Genomic DNA, 24,582 nt, shown 5'->3' with positions numbered 1-24,582 from the left:
AAATAGCAAATAACAAGGTTAAAAATCATACCAAATGACTACCAAACATACATAAAAAAAAAAATACGACACAAATATGCTACCAAACTCATATTGAGTTTAGGAAATAGCCCCTACCTCTTGAAGCGAAGAGGAGAACTCATAGAAAACCAAAGTCAATGAAACTGCGAAACTCTTGGATCAAAAGAAAGCCCTTGATGAGATCTACAACCTTTCTCAAAGGACCAAGATGAAAAGATGCCTCTAACCAAGTAGATCTAGAGATCTATGTAAGAAAGTTGAGTTTTTAAGAGAGAAAGAGAGAGAGAGAGATTCACGATTTAAAGAAGAGAGAGAGAGAGAGAGAGAGAGAGAGAGAGTGAGTGAAAAAGAAGTGAATGAGAAAATTGTGTTTGGGGTCTATTTATAGTGGTAGAAGAATAGCCCTAAAGTCAAAGGAAAGAATAAATCAAACCCCCAAAAGTAGAACCCCAAAACCGAACCAAAAATCTGAATTTTACTCACAGGGGTCGACCCTTCAAATAGAGGTGTCAACCCGTAGGAAGAAAAGCTGAGACATTAATGTGTGCAGAGGACAAGGGTCGACCCTTGGAACCAGTGGTGTCGACCCTAAATTTCATAATGTAACCCAGAACAACACAGCAAGGGAAGGGTCGACCTATGGTGTCGACCTTACTAGCCAGCAGAGACACTAAAAGAAAGGCAACAAGTTGGTGTCAACCCCCAAGAAGGCTAGTGTCGACCCCAAAACAAATTTTCCAAGTTCCCAAAGAACTTTTAAACATAAATAAGCGCGAACGAATGATCCCAACAAGTTTAGATCAAATCGTACACCTCCAAAACCAAGATACAACAACTCCAAAGACTTCCAAAATGAAAATAAAGGAATTAAATACACTCTCCAATAGTTTAAAGGACACAAGTGCTAAAAGGATACAATTTCAAATTTGAATCAAAAAGTGTAGACATGGGTGTACAATTATATTGATTAAATTTCTTAAGAATTTTCTCAATATAGTGCAACTGGGTAAGAATCAAATTATTGTCTTCTCATTTGATCTTAATACCCAGAATTATATCAGTCAAGCCTATGTCTTTCATACCAAAGCTAGACGACAAGATACTTTTAGTACTTTCAATGACATCATTGTCAATACCAAAAATAAGTATGTCATCTACATATAGGCATACGATTACACCTCTATTGCCAGTAAACTTACTGTACACACACTTATCAGATTCATGTATCCTAAAACCATTTGACATTATTACTTTTTAAATTTCTCATGCCACTGTTTTAGAGCTTGTTTCAGTCCATATAGTGACTTCACAAGTATACACACTTTGTGTTCTTGACCCTATACAACAAATTCTTCCGGTTGTTGCATGTAGATTTTCTCATCTAACTCTCCATTTAGGAAAGTGATCTTAACATCCATTTGATGGATTTCAAGCTTGTAGATTGAGGCTAAGGCAATCAACACTTGAATGGTGGCGATTCTGGCCACCAGAGTATATGTGTCAAAATAAGCGACACCCTCCTTTTGAGTAAAACCCTTAACAACTAATCTTGCTTTGAACTTGTCAATTGTGCCATCAATTTTCATTTTCCTTTTGAAAATCCATTTACAACCAATTGGTTTGGATCCAAGTGGAAAATAAGAAAGTATCCAAGTATTGTTACCCATGATAGATTCCATCTAATCGTTTATTGATTCTTTCTAGAAAGAAACATCTTGAGACTTCATAGCCTCATCAAAGGTTGATGGATCTGAATCCATATTCAAAGAAATCAGTGTTTGCTTACAATAAGCTTTCCTAGTTCCTTCTAGAAGATAAACAATGAAATCAGGGCCAAGTGACTTCTCAATCCTAATTCTCTTACTCCTCCTTTGCTCAACAGGCTCAACAGGCTCATTAGGCTCATTAGGCTCAATGGGTTCATGTCGTTCACTTTCCTCTGTGGACATCAAAGGAGTTGATTCATTTCCTTTATTACAATCCAACTTTGGAATGGTTGTGAAACGATTCATAAAATACCGCATCACGTGATTCAATGATGGTATCTGTTTTCACTGAACCATTTGGTTGTACTACCAAGCTATAGACGCCCCATTTTTGACCGTCCTTACGACTTGGACATCACCGCTTACACACCCGATGATGAGTGTATATGCTTGTTCAGCGCTCGGAGTCCTCAGCGGAATGCCACAACTTTGAGCCTTCAAACCCTACACACCTGTTGCCTTATTTGTGGACCAAAACCAGAGTTTTTCAAACCTGCAACCTCTTGTAGCATGTCGGCCACTTCTATTGGCTGTTGGCCACTGCTTCAGGTTGTCGGCCACAAGTGTGTTTTGCAGATATTTTTCTGCCAGCTATGCCAATTGTTAGCCCAAATGCATGAACCATCTTACATGTGTATGTATTGATATTTCTGAGGGAATTGCATGGTTTTCTATATATATGAGGCCTCCTATTCCATTTGAGAGGTTGGAATTTTTAGAGCAAAAATTTTCTCTCTCTCTTGAAATTCCTTAACTTTTTGCAAGCTTTTTCCTATACACTCTTAACCAAACCTCTCCATCTTTGAGCTGAGGTACCTTTGAGCCTAGTTTGAGCTTTTGAGGGTGTGTAAGCCTTGACTTGTTGCCCAGAATTGGTTCTCCTCTTCAAGAGGTATAAAGCTTTGCTTCTCTTCTTGCTTTATTTACAATTTTTCCTACTGTTTTTCCTTTGTTTTTGGGCTGTATAAACTCTGTATTTTTTAGCTGAAACTTGTGGTTTAAGGCCAATAAAGGTTGAGGGGCGGTTCACCCTTCGTTACACCTTGTTTTGAAGGCCTTTACCCTTGTGTTTCCCATCTTTACACCATCTCTTTCTGAGTTTTTAAACACTGATTTTCAGAGTTATTTCAATGGCTAAAATGTTGTTTTGAAGTCCCAAAATTAGAGGGGTTAGCCTCTCCTCTTTGTGTTTCTTTACTAGCCTAGCATGCTCTATGTTTTTGCTTATTATTCTAGCTTTTGTTAGCTTAATTCCAGCATTTTTTAGGACTTATTTAGCAGTATTTTAGGACTTTTAGTAAGTGTTCATTGCTTTTGAGCCTTGTATTGCATGCATGTAGTGTAATTGTCCTCATAGGCTTGGTGCTCTAGGCCTTAGCCACCATCCTATTTGAGTTGATAGTGTTTATTTAGGGCTTTCCATACTTGTGATCACACTTAATCACCTCTGTAACCTCCCTCCTTTCTTGGCTTTTCATTTTCTTTGAAAGTTGTTTCAAACTAGTTGCTTGTTTAAAGCATGAGATTGAGGTTTTGTGCTTAATGGTTTAATCCCTTTGGGGGTTCATTACCAACGGCATGACATCTCTCTCATGCCTAAAACAATATTTGGTTTGATGCTCCTTTCCATTAGTGGACTTAAAGCTCACCTTTGGACTTAATTTACTAAGGAATGGTTAGTAATTAAAATGGAGTAATAAAATTGAGTACTAAAAGTGATGCAAGATAATAACTTGGTTTGGGTTCAATAGGACATTAATTGAACCCTTGAGTGTTGAATCATTTTATACTTGTTAGTGATGTAAACGGTTCAAGAGTCACTATCAACCACTTCCCTTGATCATCCATGATAGGGAGGGGGTTTGAGAGTCTTGTTTTGTTGCATTTATTAAACTTGCACCCTTTGGTTCATAGGCCATCATGCAATGGAATTGCATTCATTGATGGTTTGTGAGCCAAGTTTACTACTCCTTTGAGCTATTCAAATGATAAGGAGAGGTAAGTTGTGCAAACAAACCCTTGAGAATACCCTGTTCTGCTCTGTTTGCTCTCTTTTGCAGCAGGAGAATCCAGTCATTAGTGGCCAGCAGGCCACCATTGGTGGACGGCAGGCCATCACTTTTAGCCAACCGAGCACCTGTGCAAAATCCAGTAGTGTACTTTTGAACCAGAACGGAGTTGGTTCTAAGGTGGAAATCAATCCAAGTATTCTACTGTGCAACAGAGGCACTTGGTAATAGAAACAGCAGCTTTTTCGGGTGGAAAGTCTGCGCATGCATGAGCATTCCTCGTTTCCCGAGGATAAATAATTAGAGTAGTTAATTTAGTTACTTCATGTTGTAATTAATTAGTTAGCTAATTAGAATTTTGTAATTAATTAATTAGTGTAATTAATTAGTTAAATTGTGATGTTGTAATAACTAGCTAGAATAGTTAGCTTCATTCGGTTTGTAATAATTAGTTAATTCGCTTTGTAATAGCTAGTTAATTCATTCGAACCCTCATGTTTGAGGGTGCAATGTTGTAATAATGTGTATGTCTTCCAACCCCACGCCTTTCTCCCGTTTATTTATCTACTTATGATGGTTAAATTAGGGCGTCATTGTAACAAGCCCGCGGGGGGCCTCGCTACAGCTCGGACTCGACTTTCGTTAGTCACGGTTCTAAGTCTGAACCAAAGAGTCCAAATCCGGCAAATCGTTTTGAGAAAACTAATTTTTGAAAGAAGTGCCAAACATGGACTGCTTTGCCAGATACAGAGTCGCCACCTAAATATTTTAATTTGGGAAATTTAGGAAACCCTGACTCGGTGCCAAAAGGCCACGTGTCCGTCATCACCAAAGTTGCCTCGGCTCGGGAACTTGGGTACGATTGGGGAAGGTCACTTCGTGAGCACCCCCGCTCGCCCGGTCATAGACCGGCCTCTACTAACCATGATATCAATTTTTGAAAACATTGTGAGTTCTTATTCCGGTTATTAGCCTAGATTTACTATGTGATGCGCACAGCATACAAATATAGACCGGGTCGCCTGAATTGGAACGAAACATTTCATGTTTGTTTTTGAAAATGGTGTGCTACCCGCAGGTAGGTTTTAAAACATTTGATGATTTATTCCAATTAAAGTAACCCAACCTTCACCCACAGGCATTCAGGCAGTTATATCAGATAAGCACATAGCCTCATGGTAAGCATGCTATTCATGGCAGTCACTCACACGCATGCAAGGATGCTAAAGCATAAAACTTACCGAGTACTCCAAGCCAAAATAGCAACTCATTAGAAATCATGCATGAATCCTAAGTATACAGAAATGTCTAATGCAACACATGCAAAATGCAACTATAGCAGGCTCGGCTATTCTATGATGGCATATGAAATGTTACAATTATCATGTATTTAACTTTGAAATTGAAAGTACAATGCAGTTAGTATGATGCGCCGAGCCCGGTGCATGCAATACAGATGAATGAATGCAAATATGCTGTCATACTATATGCTAATTTAAATATGCCCTAATCTAACCATCATAAGCGGATAAATAAAAGGGAAGAAAGACGTGGGGTTGGAAGACATACATCACACTCACGCACACTTATTATAGTTATGCCCTCGCGCAGAGGGTCCGAATAAATATACAGTCCCGAATAAAAGAATATTACAGTCCAAAATATTACAGTCCGAATAATGTAAAAAAATTCCTAATTAATTAACAAATTAACTAAGAAAGCTGTAAAACTGGCATGCAAGCCAGGGACTGCCTTGCTTCTGATGGATGATGCATGTCCGGGTTGTCTTGCGCGGAAATCCATCGGAATGCCCCAATTAGCCTCTGTTTACACCTGTTCTTGAAATGCGTGCCAAGCCCCGAAAAGTTGTTGATTCTTTGTTTTGCTGCAACAGAGAGCAGGAAAGGGGCATAGCAATGTATTTGCACAGATATATACATGTCTCGATCCTCGTGCCACCAATCACGCATATCGAGGCATGATGGCCGAGGAATCGAAATGCACAATTCAATATAGGATGAATGCACATGAAAACACAATAAAACCTAACTCCATCATGGATAATCCGGAGTGTCGGTGACTGGGGAATTGAGACACATTCCGTCACTCGGAGTACGAAATGTACATCGTTTCCCGTGCCCGGGCTAACTCCTATTCCGGACACGATGCAATATGCATGATATGCATGAAATGCGACTAACATACAATCCTAACATACACCATGCTATGAAAGTGAGATGCCTCGAAATGCGTGCACACGGGCACGCAAACTGAGAAAATGACAGAATGCAATCTAAGATACAACCTAGTATGCACTATGCTGTGAAAATGAGATGCCTCGAAATACGTGCACACGGGCACGCAAACCGAGAAAATGACAGAATGCAATCTAAGATACAACCTAGTATGCACTATGCTGTGAAAATGAGATGCCTCGAAATGCGTGCACACGGGCACGCAAACCAAGAAAATGGCATACACAATACGAATGACATGAAAATGTGATATGGGCTTATACCAACATGAGTGAGCCTCAGCCACACTCACATGGGATGCCGGCGGATAAAAAATGAGGTGCCTCGAAATGCGTGCACACGGGCACGCAAACCGAGGCAATGGCGGAATGCGATACAATGACATGAAAACATGATATGGGCTTATACCAACATGAGTGAGCCTCAGCCACACTCACATAGGATGCCGGCGGATAAAAATGAGGTGCCTCGAAATGCGTGCACACGGGCACGCAAACTGAGGCAATGCCGAAATGCGATGCAATGACATGAAAACATGATATGGGCTTATACCAACATGAGTGAGCCTCAGCCACACTCACATAGGATGCCGGCGGATAAAAATGAGGTGCCTCGAAATGCGTGCACACGGGCACGCAAACCGAGGCAATGGCGAAATGCGATGCAATGACATGAAAACATGATATGGGCTTATACCAACATGAGTGAGCCTCAGCCACACTCACATAGGATGCCGGCGGATAAAAAATGAGGTGCCTCGAAATGCGTGCACATGGGCACGCAAACCGAGGCAATGGCAGAATGCGATGTAATGACATGAAAACATGATATGGGCTTGTACCAACATGAGTGAGCCTCAGCCACACTCACATAGGATGCCGGCGGATAAAAATGAGGTGCCTCGAAATGCGTGCACACGGGCACGCAAACCGAGGCAATGGCGGAATGCGATGCAATGACATGAAATGGATAGCAATCATTCTAATGGAATTTCAGCACTAAAATATGGGGGAAAACAGTCCCGAAATGAGGCGAAATGACATGAAATGCATGGAATTGTCCCGAAATGCGAATTTAGGCACCCGAAATGGCCTATAGCTATGCCAAACATGCACAACATGGACATGCAATGCGAAGACAGAAGCTAGACAGTCCCAAAAAAGGCACTTTCACAGTTATAAACATGGCCAAACAGCAAGCATAGGTATGGCAAAAATGGCATGCAAGAATAGGGGCCAAGAGAGGGGTAATGAAGCAAGTGATATAAGCAAAACCCAAACTGAAAAATTTCCTTCTACAACATTTAAGAGGGACCAAAAATATGAATATTTACAGTATATGGGAAACCTCAAATCAGTATACAAACATGATAGAAATGTGATGCAAAATGAGGCTCAAAAGTGGCTATAACATGAGGTATGCAAAATAATCACCAAACAGCCAAAGACCCTTAATAAAACATGTAGAATGGGCTAAAATAAGCACTTTTTCAGAACTGTAAAATGGCCAAAAACAAAAGCATGGTAGGCTAACTAAACATGCAAGAATGGGGAATAAAAGAGAGATATAACATGAAGTGGCATATGGAGGCCCCAAACCATGAAAGGACCTAAATGAAATATGAAGAATGGACCAAAATAAGCACTTTTTCAGAACTGTAAAATGGCCAAAAACGAAAGCATGGTAGGCTGCCATTGCATGCAAGAATGGGGAAGAAAAGAGGAGTATAAAGGTAGGTACAACATGGAAGTCCCAAATGGTGTTGAGCCCTTCTTCAATGTTGAAGAGGGGCTCAAAATAAGCCTAATATCAGTTTACAACATGCTCAAAAACAGATTTCTCATGGGCCAAAAATAGCATGCAAGATTATGACATATAAGAGGATCAATGAAGCAAGTGCATCATGGAGGGCTCAAACAGGGTTGAGCCCTTAATGAAAAGTGAAGATGAGCTCAAAAGAGGGCCATTTTCAGTTAGGGCCGGAGCTTGAAACAAAAAGCATGTGGGGCTTACAAATAGATCAAGAAAAAGGGTCAAAGAGGAGAAGTGTTACTCACCCTTGAAGACTAAGACTTTTGTTGCTTCTTGGACCAATTTGCAGCTTCTTTGGCCTTTGAGAAGCCTTCCTTGTTGCTGGAAATGAGGTGGTGGTGGTGGTAGAGCTTGGCGGTGTAGAAGGAATGGTGTTTAGGGGCTTAGAAATTTTCAAGGAAATGAGAGGGATAGAGATGGAGTTGTGTATGGATGCTTGAAGAAGAATTTTTCTAACCCCAACATGTGATATAGTTTGCTTGTTATATAGGCCAAAAAGGGGGTGCAAAGGTGGGGGAAAAGGAGAGCAACTTTCCCCCACAAAATATCCCCCGGATAAAGATCTTTTCTGGGAGATAAAGCCCCACAGTTGTAAAGGGAACAGTGCAAGGAGCTCGGCCGGCCTGGTACTTTTGCTGCAGGTGGCCGGCCGGCCACACCCCCTAGCCGGCCGGCTAGGGGTCAAAAGGGTCAATCAGATTTTCTGGCCGGCCACCAATTGATGGTGTCCTCCTATGTGTGTACAACACAACCCTGTGGTTGAAAGTCCAAGAAAGTGGGTCCAAGGGGTTCAACATTAGCCCGGAAAGAGGGGTTCAAAAGGGTCAAGTGGAATTACTAGCCGGCCACCAACTTTTAGGGTCCTCTCATGTGTGTACATCACAAATATGTGGTTCAAAGTTCAAGAAAATGGGCCTAAGGGGTTCAACATTAGCCCGGAAGGAGGGGGTCAAAAGGGTCAAGTAGCATTAATGGCCGGCCACCATTTTTTAGGGTCCTCCCATGTGTGTACATCACAAATATGTGGTTCAAAGTTCAAGAAAATGGGCCCAAGGGGTTCAACATTGGCCCGGAAGTGCGAAAAACGGGCGCCGGAGGGCGTCGGAGGATGTATAACTGGTTGCTGCAACAATTGCTGGCCTCCCACTCTTCAGTGACCTCCTCGGTGATAAAACAGAGGTACCTGCCAAAAATGAACGAAAACCGTTGCAAAACGAATGTTCGGGGGCCAAAACGCGCAGTTCGGGGTCCCGAAAATGGGCTGTTAAGCACCGAAAGTGGCATTCGGCCACGAAGTGGGTTTCTCAGACCCTAGTGTCCCTCAAAAGGGATTAAATAAGATGTATGCCAAAAATCAGAACAAACGGAGGTGGTTAGGCGGTCCCGAACCGAGGCACACGGCCAACGGTCCCGAAAAATCGGAAACCGGACTCCGAAATGGGAAAAATGGCCTACGGCCACCAAATGTAGCCTACGGCCACTGAGAGATGACCTACGGGACCTCTCCCTCCCCTCAGGAAAAGAAACAAAGAAAACCGAGCCTGATTCGCAAACCGAGGCAAAGTACAAAAGAGGGTTCGGAAGTCCGGAGGCAGAGCTCACGGCCGCAACTCTGAAACTTCTGAACGAGCACATTATGCAACATCACCAAGCGCTCAATCAGTGACATCTGAGTCTTAAGGTCGGTCAAAAATGGGGTGTCTACAGTCATGTTTTGTTTAGAATTCTCCATGTTTGCATTGACTTGTATTGCATGCATCGAGGCTCGGTTCATCATTCTAACTTGCATTGTTAGTTAAATATTTCTTTGAATACGTGGTTAGACAGTATGCTATCAAATTGATTCATATGCCATATTAGTAGCTGAGCCTAGCAATTGCATATTGCATGTGTTGCATTAGTCATGTTATATTTGTTAGGGGCATGCATGTTTTCTAACTCTTTTATTTTGGCTTGCCTCGGAGTACTAGGTAAGCCTTTACTCGCTTTATCATATCATATGTGTGCGATTGTTACCATGTTTAGCACGATTTCCATGAGGCTAAATGTTTAATTGATAAATTGCTTGAATGCCTGCGGATGAAGGCTAATTGCTTGAATTGGAATAATTTGAGTAATGTTTATATGCGATCACTTTTTCAAGTGGTACATATTTGAAACAATTCTGAAAACAAACATGAATTTAGTGTTCCAATTCTTACAAATTAGTCTATACTTGTGTGTGCAACACATAGTAATGCTACCTTAATAAATTGGAACAAGAGCATATAATGTAAATAACATTCATATCATGATTAGTAGAGGCCGATCTTTGATTGGGCGAGCGGGGGTGCTCAATTAATGACCTTCCCCTCTCGTACCTAAGTTCCCAAGCCGAGACAATCTTGGTGATAATGGACACGTGGCCTTTGGCACGAGTCATGGGTTTCCTAAAATTTTCTAAAAATATTTAGGTGGCGACTCTGCATTTGGCAAAGCAGTCCATTTTTGATAATTTGATTCAAAATTGATTTTCCAAAAGATTTGTCGGGTTTGGACTCTTTGGTGTTTATCTATTTCACATTGCACTTGTGAGATCAGATTCAAAACCGCTGGAGTTCAATACTATAAGGCTAGTCATCCTCCGAAAGGGAGCACGAAAAGTCGAGCTACAGTTTCTGGCGACTCTGCGGGGGATTTAGAGAACTTGACTTGAAATTCATGATGTGAAATTTTATCTACACTTATATGTTCTTTGCATTGCATTTGCATTGGTGTGCTTAAGTCACTGTGTTTGCCATCTGCTATTCCTGGATGGTTTGTCGGAGGCTTGCCTAAAAGCTTGCCGAAAGGCTGACCGGTCGTGGGCTCTGCCATGATATGAACACAACCCTTGGATTTGGATTACCACTGTACTGTTTGATCCCCCTTTCACTTCCCGGTGTTAGATGTGAGAGGTATATTAGGTAGTCTTACTGAGGTACCCTTTTTGATTATTCGGCCTAGTTGCACATCGAAAAGCCATAGAGACTATTCCAAAATAGGATAGGATGCTTACCCGAATATAGGATTCCGTGAAACCGCTTTGTTTGAATAGTGGACCCTAGTTCCTGGCAAAATTAGGACAGGGTAACCCTGCCCCCTCATAGGGGTGTTTTGGCTCTCACTTAACTGGCATGTGCTTTACAGTGAAACTGTACAGAAATGTGCATGTCAGTTGCAAGTTTGGTATCTATTTTGGAGGCAGAGTTCAGTGTTGAGTGCAGTCCTATAACTTTGATTACATCTGTGTTGATAACATCTTAGCTGAGCACTGTGCGATTTCTGATTACTGCTTTCTTTTTCCTTTATTTCTTTTTGCTAGGTAGTTTATCACCATAGCTTCAGAAAGTTCGGATATCCCCCAAGTACTCTGGACCTGAGTCAGAAGGCTTTGTAAAGCTGGGGATCTTGTTCAAGGACAGCCCGTGTTTACTTCACTCCCGCCGGTTACAAGACGGAGGAGAGTCAGACAGAATTCACCGGTTCAGTTTTTACAGTAGTCATCCATCAATTCACCTGTATCCAGCCAGGTTCAGGGATAGTCCTCTACTTCTAGTCCAGCACGAGATCACTTGCCTATTCTGATGACACAATATCCCCTAGTTAGTATGAAGAAATTGATTCATCATCTACAGCAAACAGTTAAAACCCTACAGCAAGATGCTGTCTGTCAGGCCGAGGTAATAAACAGGCTATAACAACAGCAACCACAGCCGGTCGCGACCTCTGCATCTCATGCACCTCTCACGGGTATCCCAACACTCGGAGCCATTACTCATACTACTAATATCCAAGAGAATCAGGGTAATCCAACAAAGTCAATCCTAGCACAAGCCTCCAAAGCACCAATGTATCAAACTGAAGCTCCGTTTGAGTTTAAGGTTGACCCAACTGTACTCAAGGTCAATAAACTGGAGAAGCTATTCAAGAGAGCACAAGGTGTTAACTCTATCCAGGACATAGAGGACGGGTATACCGATTCTGTAGTGACATTGCCAGATCGATTCAAAATGTCGCACATTGATCAATTCGATGGCTCCGGAGATCCAATGGTCCCCCTTCGGCTGTTTTTGAACATCTTATAACCGATGGGTCTAACTAGATTACAAAAGCTGTCTCTCTTTGGTCATACCATGTCTGGTATAGCGACTATATAGTATGCGAAGTTAGAAGATTCTATCAAGCAGAATTGGGAGGAGATGGCTAAGGCCTTCATTTCACAGTATTCGTACAATACTGAGATCGAGGTCACAACTCGTGATCTCAAAGCAACACGCCAAGAGCCGAATGAGGGCTTTTCAGAATTTGTAACGAGGTGGAGAGCTAAGGCCTCGATGATGACCACAAGGATTTCTGAGAAGGATCAGATCATGATGGTTGTCTAGAATTTACACAGCAAACTATTACGAAAGATGATCATCCTACCTCTGTTCACATTTACAAAACTCCTGGGGGTGCAGATTGAAGATGCCATGAAACAGGGGTTGATTACAGATGAGAAGGAGCTGGAAAAAAGGCCATTTATACGTAGTTCCAATGCTGTCGGGGATAGCACCGTTGCGAGGCCGTCAGATGTAAGCATTGTCACCACAACCAAGACTGCCGACCCCTTGGCCAATACAAGCTCACCAACACCCTTCAATCCTAATCAATCCCAAAAAACCTTCGATCAACTGTACATGACCCTATCTGAAGCCATGAAGGTGCCAGTCGAAAAAGGGCACCTCAAACCATTAGAGCCCTGTCCATTGCCAAATCCCCTTCCACCCAAACACAACACTGTAAAATACAGTGTATTTCAGCAACAGCATGGTCATGATATCGATCAATGCTTTCGATTACATCATGAGATTCAGGATCTTATTGACAACAAGGTGATCGCTTCACCTCAAAAACCCAACATGACCAAAAACCCACTCACAACCCATAATTAAGTCCCCCCACCTCAAAATCTCAACCTGATCCACACACCGGCCACCCCCTATGACCCAAGCGTATATATTACCCTTTCCCACCTACCAAAGCCGACGTTGTTCATTCCAGAAGGCGCAAATTTATGCATGATGGACACGTCCAACCCCTAACCCAAGCCTATGGTGGTGACAGTTGTAGTAGAAGGGAGGTCGACCTTGAAAGAAGGTACGAGTCTGTTGCCAGAGAGTTCTGAGGACTTACCTAATGGGTTGTATGATGCAAGTTGCTACATTGTGCCAACTGATCAAATCAAGCCCTAAGTGGTGTTGCCAACCTTGCTAGAGTTTAATGTGGTCAAAAAAGTTGGCCCGAGCCAAAGGTTGGATGATCTAGTAGAACTCGAGAAGGATTTAGACAACCTGTAATTCTTTTACGAGTAGGATCAAGGGGATGTACAGATTCGCTGGTTCGACTTGAACAGATCAACTGATAACTCTGGGTGGCTGAGGGATGAGCCAGATAAGGAGAAAGGAACTAAAATGAAACTGGAGGAAAATGAAGCAAGAATTGTTGTAGTGGTCGGAAGGGCCGATGAAAAGGAAAAGCTGTCAGAGAACGCCGGCATGGAAAATTTAGCTTAGGAACTGGACACTATGAGCACTGCAGACACAGAATAGGAAGCTGCACTGAAGTAGTTCAAACGAGAGAGGATTGAAGACAACTAGAAAGCAGTAATGGCCCAACACCCTATGGGGGATACTTGTGATGTGAAGATGATACAAGCGGAGCCCAACAACTGTTTGTCACCTGCTGAAAGTGTATGGTGGGACGATGACGATCTGCATTTGGCCCACACAAACAAAGACTGGGGTGAGTGCCTTTCAAACAACATGTGGTATGTTGAAGAAATAGATCACATGAAAAGAAGTGGATGGTATTTTAAGCCACCGCACTTAGATCAAGCCGAGACATCTGAGAAAGTCAGAGAGGGTGAGAAACAGAAAGAGAAACAGCTGGAAGAAGAGGCAATGTTGAAACAGCATAAGAAAATCCAAGCTAACATCTCAATCTGGGGTCTTCTCTTGGCCTCCCAGGTACATAGACAAGTAGTACTGTTAGCAATGGACAAGGATAAATTGTCCATTGACACTACCCCTGGACAGCTTGCGGGATTGGTCTTCCTAAGTGGCGCCAGGCCAACCCTAACCTTCTCTGACAAAGAATTGTTGCCGGAGGGCTCAGCTCACAACAAAACCATGTACATATCTGTAGAGTGCAAGGAGAAATGGGTACTAGTGGTGTTGATAGATACTGGTTCGGCCATCAATGTCTGTCCCTCTCACACAGCCTATGCAATCGGCCTTAAACCAGTGGACTTTGTGCCCACAGTCCAAGTAATTCGGGCGTATGATAATACGAGCAGGGAGATCATGGGCACAATGTAAATCAAAGTTCGGGTGGGCCCAGCTGAGCAAGATGTCGAATTTCATGTCCTGGATGTGCCGGCTACCTTCAATTTACTGTTAAGGAGGCCCTGGTTGCATCATGTGAAAGCAGTCTCCTCCACTCTCCACCAAATGTTGAAGTACCCTCATGGGGAAGGAGTGGAGATTGTTTTGGGGAATTCCTTCATCCATCCATCACCAAAGGTAACTACACCAGTGTTGGAAATCACCCATGGCAAGGAGGATGTATTCCTCTCAACGTTCACTCTGGTTAAAGCCCAGGTAATGCAGACCATACTGGCTCCAGACGAAGGCATATATGTTAGTGCCCAATCTATCTATTTCATGAACAAACTGCAGCATGTGCCAAGAATGGGGCTCAGAAGAAGTGGCCGGAAAGGTGTTGCAGTATTGACAGATGTACCGCACAACCCACATGTCTTTAGTCTGGGCTATGTGCCCACCAAAGAGGACTGGATCAGGAAATGAGAAGAAATCAGAGGCAGAGCCAAGGCCAAGAAAGCCAAGAAACACTATGAGCTCATCCATAGGCCAATCCAAGGAAAGTTGAATGGCCGCTTTGTTCAAGAAGGAGAAGATTTCCCCTTTTGCGGCTTTCCTGAGCCTTGGATGAATTCCTTGAAGTAGCGTGTCCTCGAGTTCGAGACCTTCTTTGATCTGCAGTTGTAAGATAGTGATACCGAGAAAAGGGGTGAACCAAACACTAAAGCTGAACAGAGCATGGAAAGTGACTCAGACGACAGCAAACTTGGAGCGGGGGCAACACTGGCTAGTCTCCTGACAGATCTTGCGACCGACTCAGAGAACTTGGGGGATAACCTTACTATCTCCGTGATCGGGGAAGAATCGGGTGTGAACCCAACTAGCAGCATTTTGGGTACATCAGAGGCACCATCTCTTGTCTGGCAGCTGGAATAAGGTTATCTGTCCAGTTCTGAGTCGGGTGATGAGCTAGAATCTAATTCCACTAAGTTTGTGGGGTCGCGATCAGATTCTAGTTCTTCTGAGTCTGAGTTTGGTATTTTTGGGGGTGGTAACCCAGATACCAAAGTCCTATCTAGGTCTTCATTCAGCTTTTCTTTTGAGCCTGTAACTGAAGATCTAGACCTTTTGAATGAGAACTCAGTGAATTCTGTGTACTTCTCTATCCCATTGGTTTATTGTATTGGCCAGGATTTTCAAAATTTCAATGAAAATGAAGAGGAAGGAATTCCTTTGGTTTTGAAAAACTTGATTAATCGAGAGGATGAGAGGTTTTTTAAACCCTGTGCTGATGAAATCATTGCTATTAATATGGGTACTGAGAAGGATCTGAGTCTGGTCCAGATCGGGTCCACGTTGTCTTCGGAGGAGTGCGAGTGCTTAGTCGCTTTGTTAAAAGATTTCAAAGATGTTTTCACGTGGTCCTACGAAGACATGCCTGGAATCAATCCTGAGATTATACAGCATCGGATCCCTCTTGACCCTGAAGCCCGATCGATCAAGCAGAAGTTGAGTAGAATCCGTCCGGATTGGGTGCTGAAAATCAAGGAAGAAGTCACTAAGCAAATCGAGGCAGGTTTCTTATTAGTATCTGAGTATTCAACTTGGTTGGCCAACATCTTCCCAGTGGCGAAAAATGATGGTAGAATCCAGGTTGGTGTGGACTTCTGGGACTTGAACAGAGCTAGTCCGAAGGATGACTTTCCTCTGCCGCACATTGATGAGTTAGTGGACTTCACTGTGGGCCATGCATTGCTATCCTTTATGGATGGGTTTTCCAAGTACAACCAGATTCTGATGGAGTACGAGGACAGAGAGAAGACCGTATTCACTACGCCGTGGGGTACCTACTGCTACCAGGTTATGCCATTTTGGCTGAAAAATGCTGGAGCTACTTATCAGAGGGTTGCGACCACCATTCTGCATGACATGATCCACAAAGAGGTCGAGGTGTACGTGGACGACATGATTGTCAAGTCCAAAGAATGAGAGGGCCACTGCACTACCTTGAAGAAATTCTTTCAATGGATCAAGGAATACAGATTGAGATTAAACCTGCAGAAATGCACCTTCAGCGTAACGGTAGGGAAAATGCTGGGCCTTTTTATCACACAGAAAGGCATCGAAGTAGATCCTTCCAAAATCAAGGTCATCCTAGAAATGCCACCACCGAAGACTGAAAATGAGGTGCGAGACGTTCTGGGTAAATGCAATTCATAAGACAGTTTATTTCCAAATTAATCTTGACTTGTGAACCACTATTTGGTCTCTTAGAGAAAGGAAAGAAATTTCGATGGGACGATCGATGTCAATTCGTCTTTGAGCAGGTTAAGCAGTATCTCCAAAATCCACATGTGTTGTTGCCGCTAGAGCTGGGGAAGCCTTTGATTCTGTACTTGTCAGTAACAGACATGACCATGGGATGCATGCTCGCTCAAGAGTCTGAAGGGAGGGTGGAGAAAGCCATCTACTACTTGAGCAAGAAAATGCTGGAGTACGAGACCTGCTATACGCCGTTTAACAAAGCTTGCCTAGCCTTGGTATGAGCTACCAACAAGTTGAGGCACTACTTGTTAGCTCACTTTGTAATCCTGGTTTCGAGATTAGATCCCATCAAATATTTCCTTGAGAAACCGGCACTTGCGGGTAGGTTGGCTTGTTGGTTGCTCATTCTCCCCGAATTTGATCTCAAATATGTCACCCGCAAGTCGGTCAAGGGAAGAGCTGTAGCGGAGTTCCTAGAAGATCACTCGATAGAAGGAGATGAGGCAATGGAATACTTGCTCCCAGATGAAGCCTTTCTGCAAGTTGAGGAGGAAACTTGGACGAGGAGACTTGGACGATGTACTTTGACGGAGCATCCAATCAGTACAGTTATCGGATCGGTGTGTTGCTGATAGCACCCGATGACTCTCATATACCCTTAGCCTTCAAACTCCGGTTCAAAGTGTCCAATAATGAAGCAGAATATGAAGCGTGTATTGCTGGTTTAGAAGCTACCCTGGAACTAGGGGCAAAAAGATTGGATGTTATCGGGGACTCAAACTTAGTTATTTCTCAAGCAAATGGAGACTGGAAAGTCAAAGAAGAAAAGATGAAGGTTTACCACCAGACCATGGATGTTTTGATTCCTAGGTTTGAAAAGCTAACTTTCACGCATCTACTAAGAGAGAACAACAGGTTCGCTGATGCTTTAGCAACTCTATCTTCTATGGAAGACATCCCACTTGGAGTCCGGATACGTCCAATTATCATTGAGCAAAAATACACGCCAGCTTATGAAACTATTACCGCAATAGATGAAGTACAAGACAAAAACCCCTGGTACTATGATATTTGGAACTTCTTGGAAAAGGAGATTTATCCACCAGGGGCAAATGCGAAGGACAAATGGGGAATACGGCGAATGGTCGTTCAATTTATCATCTGCAGAGATAAACTGTATAAAAGAGATCACTAGGGAATGCACAAGTTGTGTGTCGAAGAAGAGGAATCGAAGCGCCTGATGGAGGCTATCCACGGCGGGAATGTGGGGCGCATATGAACGGTGTAATGCTAGCCCGGAAGATTCTCAGGCAAGATTACTATTGGTCCACCATGGAGGATGATTGTATTGGTTTTGTTCGACGATGCCACAAATGCCAAATTCATGCCAATTGTATGATTATCTTGCTGTCAAAACTGTACAACATGACTTCGCCATGGCCTTTCTCAGTCTGGGAAATCAACGTTATCGGTGCAGTCACGCCAAAAGGGTCAAATGGGCATGAATATATCTTAGTGGCGTTTGATTATTGTGACAATCCAACCCATAGTATACTTAATTATGCATATGATTATGTGTTTGATATGAATTTGTATGTTTAATTACGTGAGTTATTATGTGATTTATGTGATTATGAATTTTTATCTGTTGAGTGTAGTAAAATCTATTTAAATTGAGGGCTTTGAATTGAGAATTTATAGCCTTAGAGGTGCCAAAAACCAAAGCGGACTTTACATTTGTGTTTAGCATTTTTTTTTAGAGCATGTGGTGGAATTTGACAAAAGTTCGATTTGTAATGAATTAATTGAGCTTAATTAGCATAAACCTTAGATTAAGCCAACTTCATTATGTATGTGATTTTATGTTGAATTCATTAAGGAGATTTGGATTTTAATTGGTTGTTACTCTAAGGTAATTTGGGATTTATGGGAATTTTTGAAGTTTGATTCGTATTTTATTTGAATAAGGATTTAATTTGAAATTAGAAATTAAGGGTCCAAATGGCTTAAGAAAGTGAAATTAATAAGTTGAATCAGTTCAATTTCGAGTACTGGACTATATGGGGGTTTAATTAAATATTCGATTTAATTCTGATTCAGTTTAGTAAAATCAAGATTTGATTAATTGGGTCTAAATTAGAATTAATTAAGTCAATTTGGTTATAAGAATTAGTAATTGTGATTATTTTGGATTAAATTCATTTACGAGATATTTAATTTGAATATGTAAATTATTGACATGGATTTTAGGTTTGATTTGAAATTGAAGGCCTTAGTAATTTACAAAACCAAAATTGATGATGATAATGAATGTAATTTAATATGTGGAGCCTTTTGGGAGTTTGATTAAAAATCTAATTCAGAGTGACAGAATTAAATATAATTAATTGTGCTATAATGGAAGTCAAATTCGACTAGTTAGATTATGTTTGATTTGTGATTAGTTATGATTAATTTAATTATATGCTAATCAAGATTTTTTTTAGGCTAAGTGTTGCTTAATTAAATTAATCCTAAGCATAAATTGCATTATGGAACAAACTAGAATTTGTGGGTGTGGGTGCACTGAGAAATTTAGGTGGGTGTACTGAGAAATCTGGTTGTGAATGTTTGTGCTGGAAGCTTGGATCAATGTGCACGTGTGTAGTGTGAATACATTTAGAGAAGTTGTGTGTGTGTGTTTTATGTGCTGGTGAACTCAAGGGGTAGATGTAATTCATTTTGACCCAAAACATTTTGTAGAAAGAGAGAGAGAGCACCGAGTGTTTGTGTGTGTGTGTGTGTGTGTGTGAGAGAGAGAGAGAGAGAGAGAGAGAGATGGTTCAAGTCAGCAACTATTTGCTGGAAATGTAGAAGTAGAGCTAAGGAAAAGCAAAGGAAAATGAAGAAAGGAGAAGAGACTCAAGAAATTCAATCATTGAAGACCTAAGGTAAGAAATTGAAACTTAGATTTTATAAATAATTTAACTAAAAGCTTAAATTAAGAAATAATTGGGTTCAATTCCGTGTAAATAAAAAGAAAATGAGCAAGATGACGAAGAAATGGAGTCAAGTTCAAATTGTTGGAAGTTAAATTGGGAATTAATTATGTTGAGTTTGATTTTTTTTAGTCTTACATGAGTTTGAGTCTAACATCAACATGCATGAACATATTCTTCAATTTTGATACTCTAATTGTACATGCATCATGGATTTCTAATAATTGATTTCCTGTTTTGATGAAATAAGAATTTAGCTTTGGAAATTTATAGGTTTATGAACAATGAGCTTAATTTGTAAATTAAAGGAGTTTTGATGTAAATGATTTAAAATTGATCATATTTTCTTGATTATTTAAGAGTATGTATGTTTTTAGACAAGCCATGTATGAACCCAAGTTTTGAGATTATATTTTGAAAGTTCAATTCATGTTTTAGAATTTGTGGGTTTGCAATTGGGCTTGATGTGAAGAATATGAATTAAATTTAAATTTGGACAAATATGGAAATAAATTATAATTTATACTTGAGAATTAAAAATTAGTTTGATTTTGAATTAAATTTCATGCATGCAAATATTTTTGAAAGGGCTTTATAGCTTCAATTTATGTTTATGTGAAAATGTAGAAAGATGATTTTTGAAACATGGAGAACTTGGCACCAAATCACACATGCATACATAATTTTGTTGAATCTCATGAATTTGAGTGTCATTTCTACCATTTGAGATGAAATTAGAGTCTACATTTCACATGCATGCACAATCCATGAAAATGTAGAATTTATGTGCATGAGTTTTGAAGTTATGGAAATGAATTTGAAATAATTTGGGTTTGTATGATGAATCCTTGGAGATTTGAGCTTCAAATCTTGTAGAATTGGCATTATATCATGTTAGAAGTTGTATGTTTGCTATATAGGACAAAACATGTAAGTTGTATCATTTAAAGTTATGTTTTGAAGCTCAAACAACATTGTAGAAAACCCATAAATCGACTTCATCACTCAAGCAGAGAAGTTGCCGCTGGAGCGTAAAATTCAAGCAACCAGTATTTTTGCAGACCAAGGAGTCCGCTCGAGCGACCAATGTTACGCTCGAGCGAGGAACCCTATTTCAGAAAAGTTTGAAAAGTTGTTTCATGCTCCGATTTCCATTCTCTTTTATTTTTAAGCACTTTTAGGCATACATTGAGCATTATAAATGAATTAAAAGAGTAAGAAAGAAGCCTAAGAGAACTAAACAGGTTAAGAATGGAATAAATTGTATTGTGACTCGATTTCTATGTGTATTATGAATTGTGTAGGGTCAACTACAAGGGTGAACCAGGCATCTGAACACTATGAGTAATATCTTAGTAAAGATATTTTCAAGTATGTTATTTTCCAAATGCTACTTCGTTATAAGCTCCATGGATTTGTTGATTTGAATTACGAATGAGTACTCTATATGCCTAATTTTCTGTATAAGCTCCATGAATTTGTTGATTTGAATTACAAATGAGTATTCTATATGCCTAATTTTTTTATAAGACTCTGTTAAGAATATGATTTGGGCCCAAGGCTGTTTGATATGATTGGGCAAAAGGCCGTTTGATATGGTTGGACCAGAGGCCGTTTGATATGATTGGGCCAGAGCCCGTTTGATATGATTGGGTCCAAGGCCGTTTGATGTGAATAAATTGGGCCAAAGGCCGTTTGAATATTATGATGGGCCAAAGGCTATTTGAATGAAAAGGTACCCATGAACATGAATATGAATATACGTATAGATATGAATATAGAAATAATGGACCTAAGGTCGTTCTAATTTGATTTACATGTAATATGTATTAATGTGATTTACTTGATTAAGAATCTCATTCATACAGCCTCTTTTCTTTGGTATTATTCACTGGGCATTAGCTCTCTCTTTATATATATGTAGGTGAGCAATTGGAGGATCAACGTTAGAGTTTGCCCCGGAGTCTGCCTTTTTGTCAAGCCACCCAAGAAATACCTTTGTGTAGAGGGGCTTTATTTCATTTTGTCAGGCTTGAGTTGGTCTTTGTATTTTATTAAAAGTCCTCCATGAAGTGTGTGAGATATTTTGGGAGATATGTTATAAAATATGTCTTCGTGCATGTATATATAAATGTGTTATAAGTGTTTTAATTACTACAGTTGATCATGTATGCATAGCTCAATGGACAACATTATTTTTGTTTTGCTTTCTCTTCATGCCCCAATTATACTTAAATATTTCGAATTTTGTCTTTGAGGCCGTAGGTAATCTACGGATTACTGGCCGGTTACAATGCTAAACCTATAGGGACGGGTTTGGGTCGTGATAATTGTTTTACAAAATAGGTGGAAGCTCAGTTCTATTCAGTGTTGAAAGCATCGCATGTGGCGAAGTTTATCAGAAACAATATCATTTGCCAATACGGAATTCCAAACGAGATCATATCAGATAATGGCTCCCACTTCAAGAAAGAGGTGATAGACTTGTTGGACAAATACAATGTGGCTTTTCATAAGTCATCTACATACATGCTGCAAACTAATGGAGCTGTTGAAGCCGCTAACAAGAACATCAAGAACATCTTGTAGAAGATGGTTGAGACCTACAAGGACTGGCCAGATAAATTGCCATTCGCACTCTGGGGCTATAGAACTTCGATCCGAACGTCTATAGGGGCAACTCCTTATTCTCTCATCTACTGGATAGAAGCTATTTTGCCAATTGAAATAGAAGTCCCGTCGCTACGAGTTATGGCTGAGTGTTAGATAGCAGAGGTGGACTGGCAATAGAGCAAATTTGAGGAGTTGATGTTATTTGATGAGAGGAGGCTAAAAACATTGTATCATGTTCAGGGCTACCAGCACAGATTGCCAGGGCTTTTAACAAGAAAGTTAAGTCCCGGAATTTCAAAGAAGGAGACATAGTGTTGAAAGACAACCGAGCTCCCATTCATGACCCTAGGGGCAAGTTCAGACCCAATTGGACTGGTCCTTACATCATCAAAGCTATCTGGTTAGGTGGAGTAATTATTCTCATGGACCTAGATAGCTTGAAATTTTCGCAGCCGATCAACATGGACAATTTGAAGAAATACTATCCCTGAGAGGCTCGCTAGGCCGAAAACCCGAAAGGGCGACCTAGGCAAAAGTTAGAGCATGAAAAATTAGAAATAAAGAAAAACTGAGCTCGCAAGGTTGAAAACCCTAAAGGGCGACTTTGGCAAAAGTTAGAGCGCAAAATGAGAGAGTTAATACTCGAGTGATCCTAAACCGAACTACGTAAGGCCTGATTCCCATCTTTGGGATACGTAGGCAACTTCATCCTGATGTTTGGCCGTAATCACCTCCAACTCCACTATCCTGTCCATGTGTCTGATCAAGCCATCTTTGTCTGTTCTTTACCTCAGAGTTCGGTTGTGATCTTTGTTCTGGGAAGAAGTGCTAGTTACAATGCAGAGCAGTGGTATTCAAGTAAAGGTAGTTATAATCTTTTGATTTGGGGTTGTACATCTTGAGGATTGATTCTGTGTATCTCAAGTAGTGATCCTTTTCGAAAATAGTTTTGGAAAGTTTTAATAAAAGTTGATTTTGCTCAAAATTTTACCTTTTACAACTTAGACAATTTTTGGACCAAAAGGAATATTTTTAGTGCTCACAACTTTAATTCCATTGATTTCAACATAAATTTCTCCAACTCTCTGATACAAATCAAAGTTGCGTTTATTACATCAAAAAACTTGAAAAGAAAGGTCAAAGCAATAAACTAGGGGCATAGGTGAGTCAGGTGCTCCTACGTCCTCTGCTCGTGCTTGCGGAAGCTTCTGAAGCCAAAGTAGGCCTGGCTTGTGCCTCATCCTCGAGCCAAGCCAAGCACTCGCTAGAAAGGGCATAACTAAAATTAGGGACAAAGGCCAAAAGTTCTCTCATGTAACACTCCAAAATTTTTCCTTCTGCTTGAGCATAAGAGTTGACGCTCGAGCGGACTTGTGAGGCTCCCAGTACTTTTCCAGTCTGTCCAAGATTTTGAGAGTTATGAATTTCTGCTCGAGCGTAGAAGTGGTTGCTCGAGCGGACGACTTTGTTGGTCTACTCGCTCGAGCACAAGATTAAACGCTCGAGCGGTCTGCCTAGTTGAGTCTGAATTTCTGGGACTAATGGGATTGCTTTTGATATTTTTATTATTGTGTTTGGAGCCCCCTTGTTTTATTTTGGGACATTGGTCGAAGTGGTAACATGATGGTAAAGTAAGATTGGACCAAAAACTTTAATTCGGATAATTTTCCTATGAATAGCAGTCACTCTTTTGCCCTTTTCTTTTTCCACACTTTGAATTTGGGTGTGAGGCTAGAACCATTAGAAATCTTGTTTCCGGGGCTTTGATTTGGACACAAGAACGACCTAAAATGGAGTACGGGTGAGAGAGTTATGCCCGTTTGAAGTTTTGATATCTGTACCGGAAGCAGGTACGCTCGAGCGGGAAAATCGGCGCTCGAGCGGACTTCACGAATTCAACAACTTTAAAAGCGATTTTCTATATCATTCTTGGCACTTTCATTTTTCTTCTTCCTTCCTCTCACCCTAGGTCCGAAAACCCTAGATTTTTTACCCAAATATCTTCCATTGCTCAAAGATTTGGCCAAGATCTCTTACCAAAAAGTGAAGAAGGCTTGAAGATCTTACTTTTCTACTGATTGGAATTTGGATTTGCAAAGGATTCTCCTTGAAGCTTTGCTTACTTGTTTGATCCTTGAGGTAGGGGTTCTAGTTCTCCTTCAATACTCTCATTTATAGATAGATTTGTGGTATTTTCTTATATAAATACAAAATCTATATTTTTGAGCATGTTATGATAAATCATGAGATTAAGGGTTTAGGGTTTGAAGTGTTGGGGTTTAAATTTGTGGATTGTGATTATAGGCTTATGAAATTGAGTGTAAAATTAATAAAAGAGTGGAATAAAAAGTGTTTGGGTTAGAAGGGTTTGGAATAAAAAGTGTTTGGGCGAAAAAGGTTTAATTTCTTTTAAAAACCCTAGCTTGGTACATGTAGATGATTGATGGTTTTGCCTAGACAGAAGTAGAATCATGAAATTG

General features: G+C 40.8%; 1 pseudogene; it reads right to left on the bottom strand.

Annotated features, from left to right (window-relative positions):
- Positions 1-1,358: 1,358 nt before the first annotated feature.
- Positions 1,359-1,700, bottom strand: LOC145795968 (putative mitochondrial protein AtMg00820 pseudogene; annotated as a pseudogene).
- Between the last annotated feature and the right edge of the window lie 22,882 nt (positions 1,701-24,582).

Source organism: Camellia sinensis, chromosome 7 (assembly GCF_055761805.1).
Source record: "Camellia sinensis isolate YWXY chromosome 7, ASM5576180v1, whole genome shotgun sequence".
In the NCBI taxonomy this organism is placed as follows: Eukaryota; Viridiplantae; Streptophyta; class Magnoliopsida; order Ericales; family Theaceae; genus Camellia; species Camellia sinensis.
Note: the sequence above shows the minus strand (reverse complement) of the source record. Positions and strands in the feature narration are given on the sequence as shown.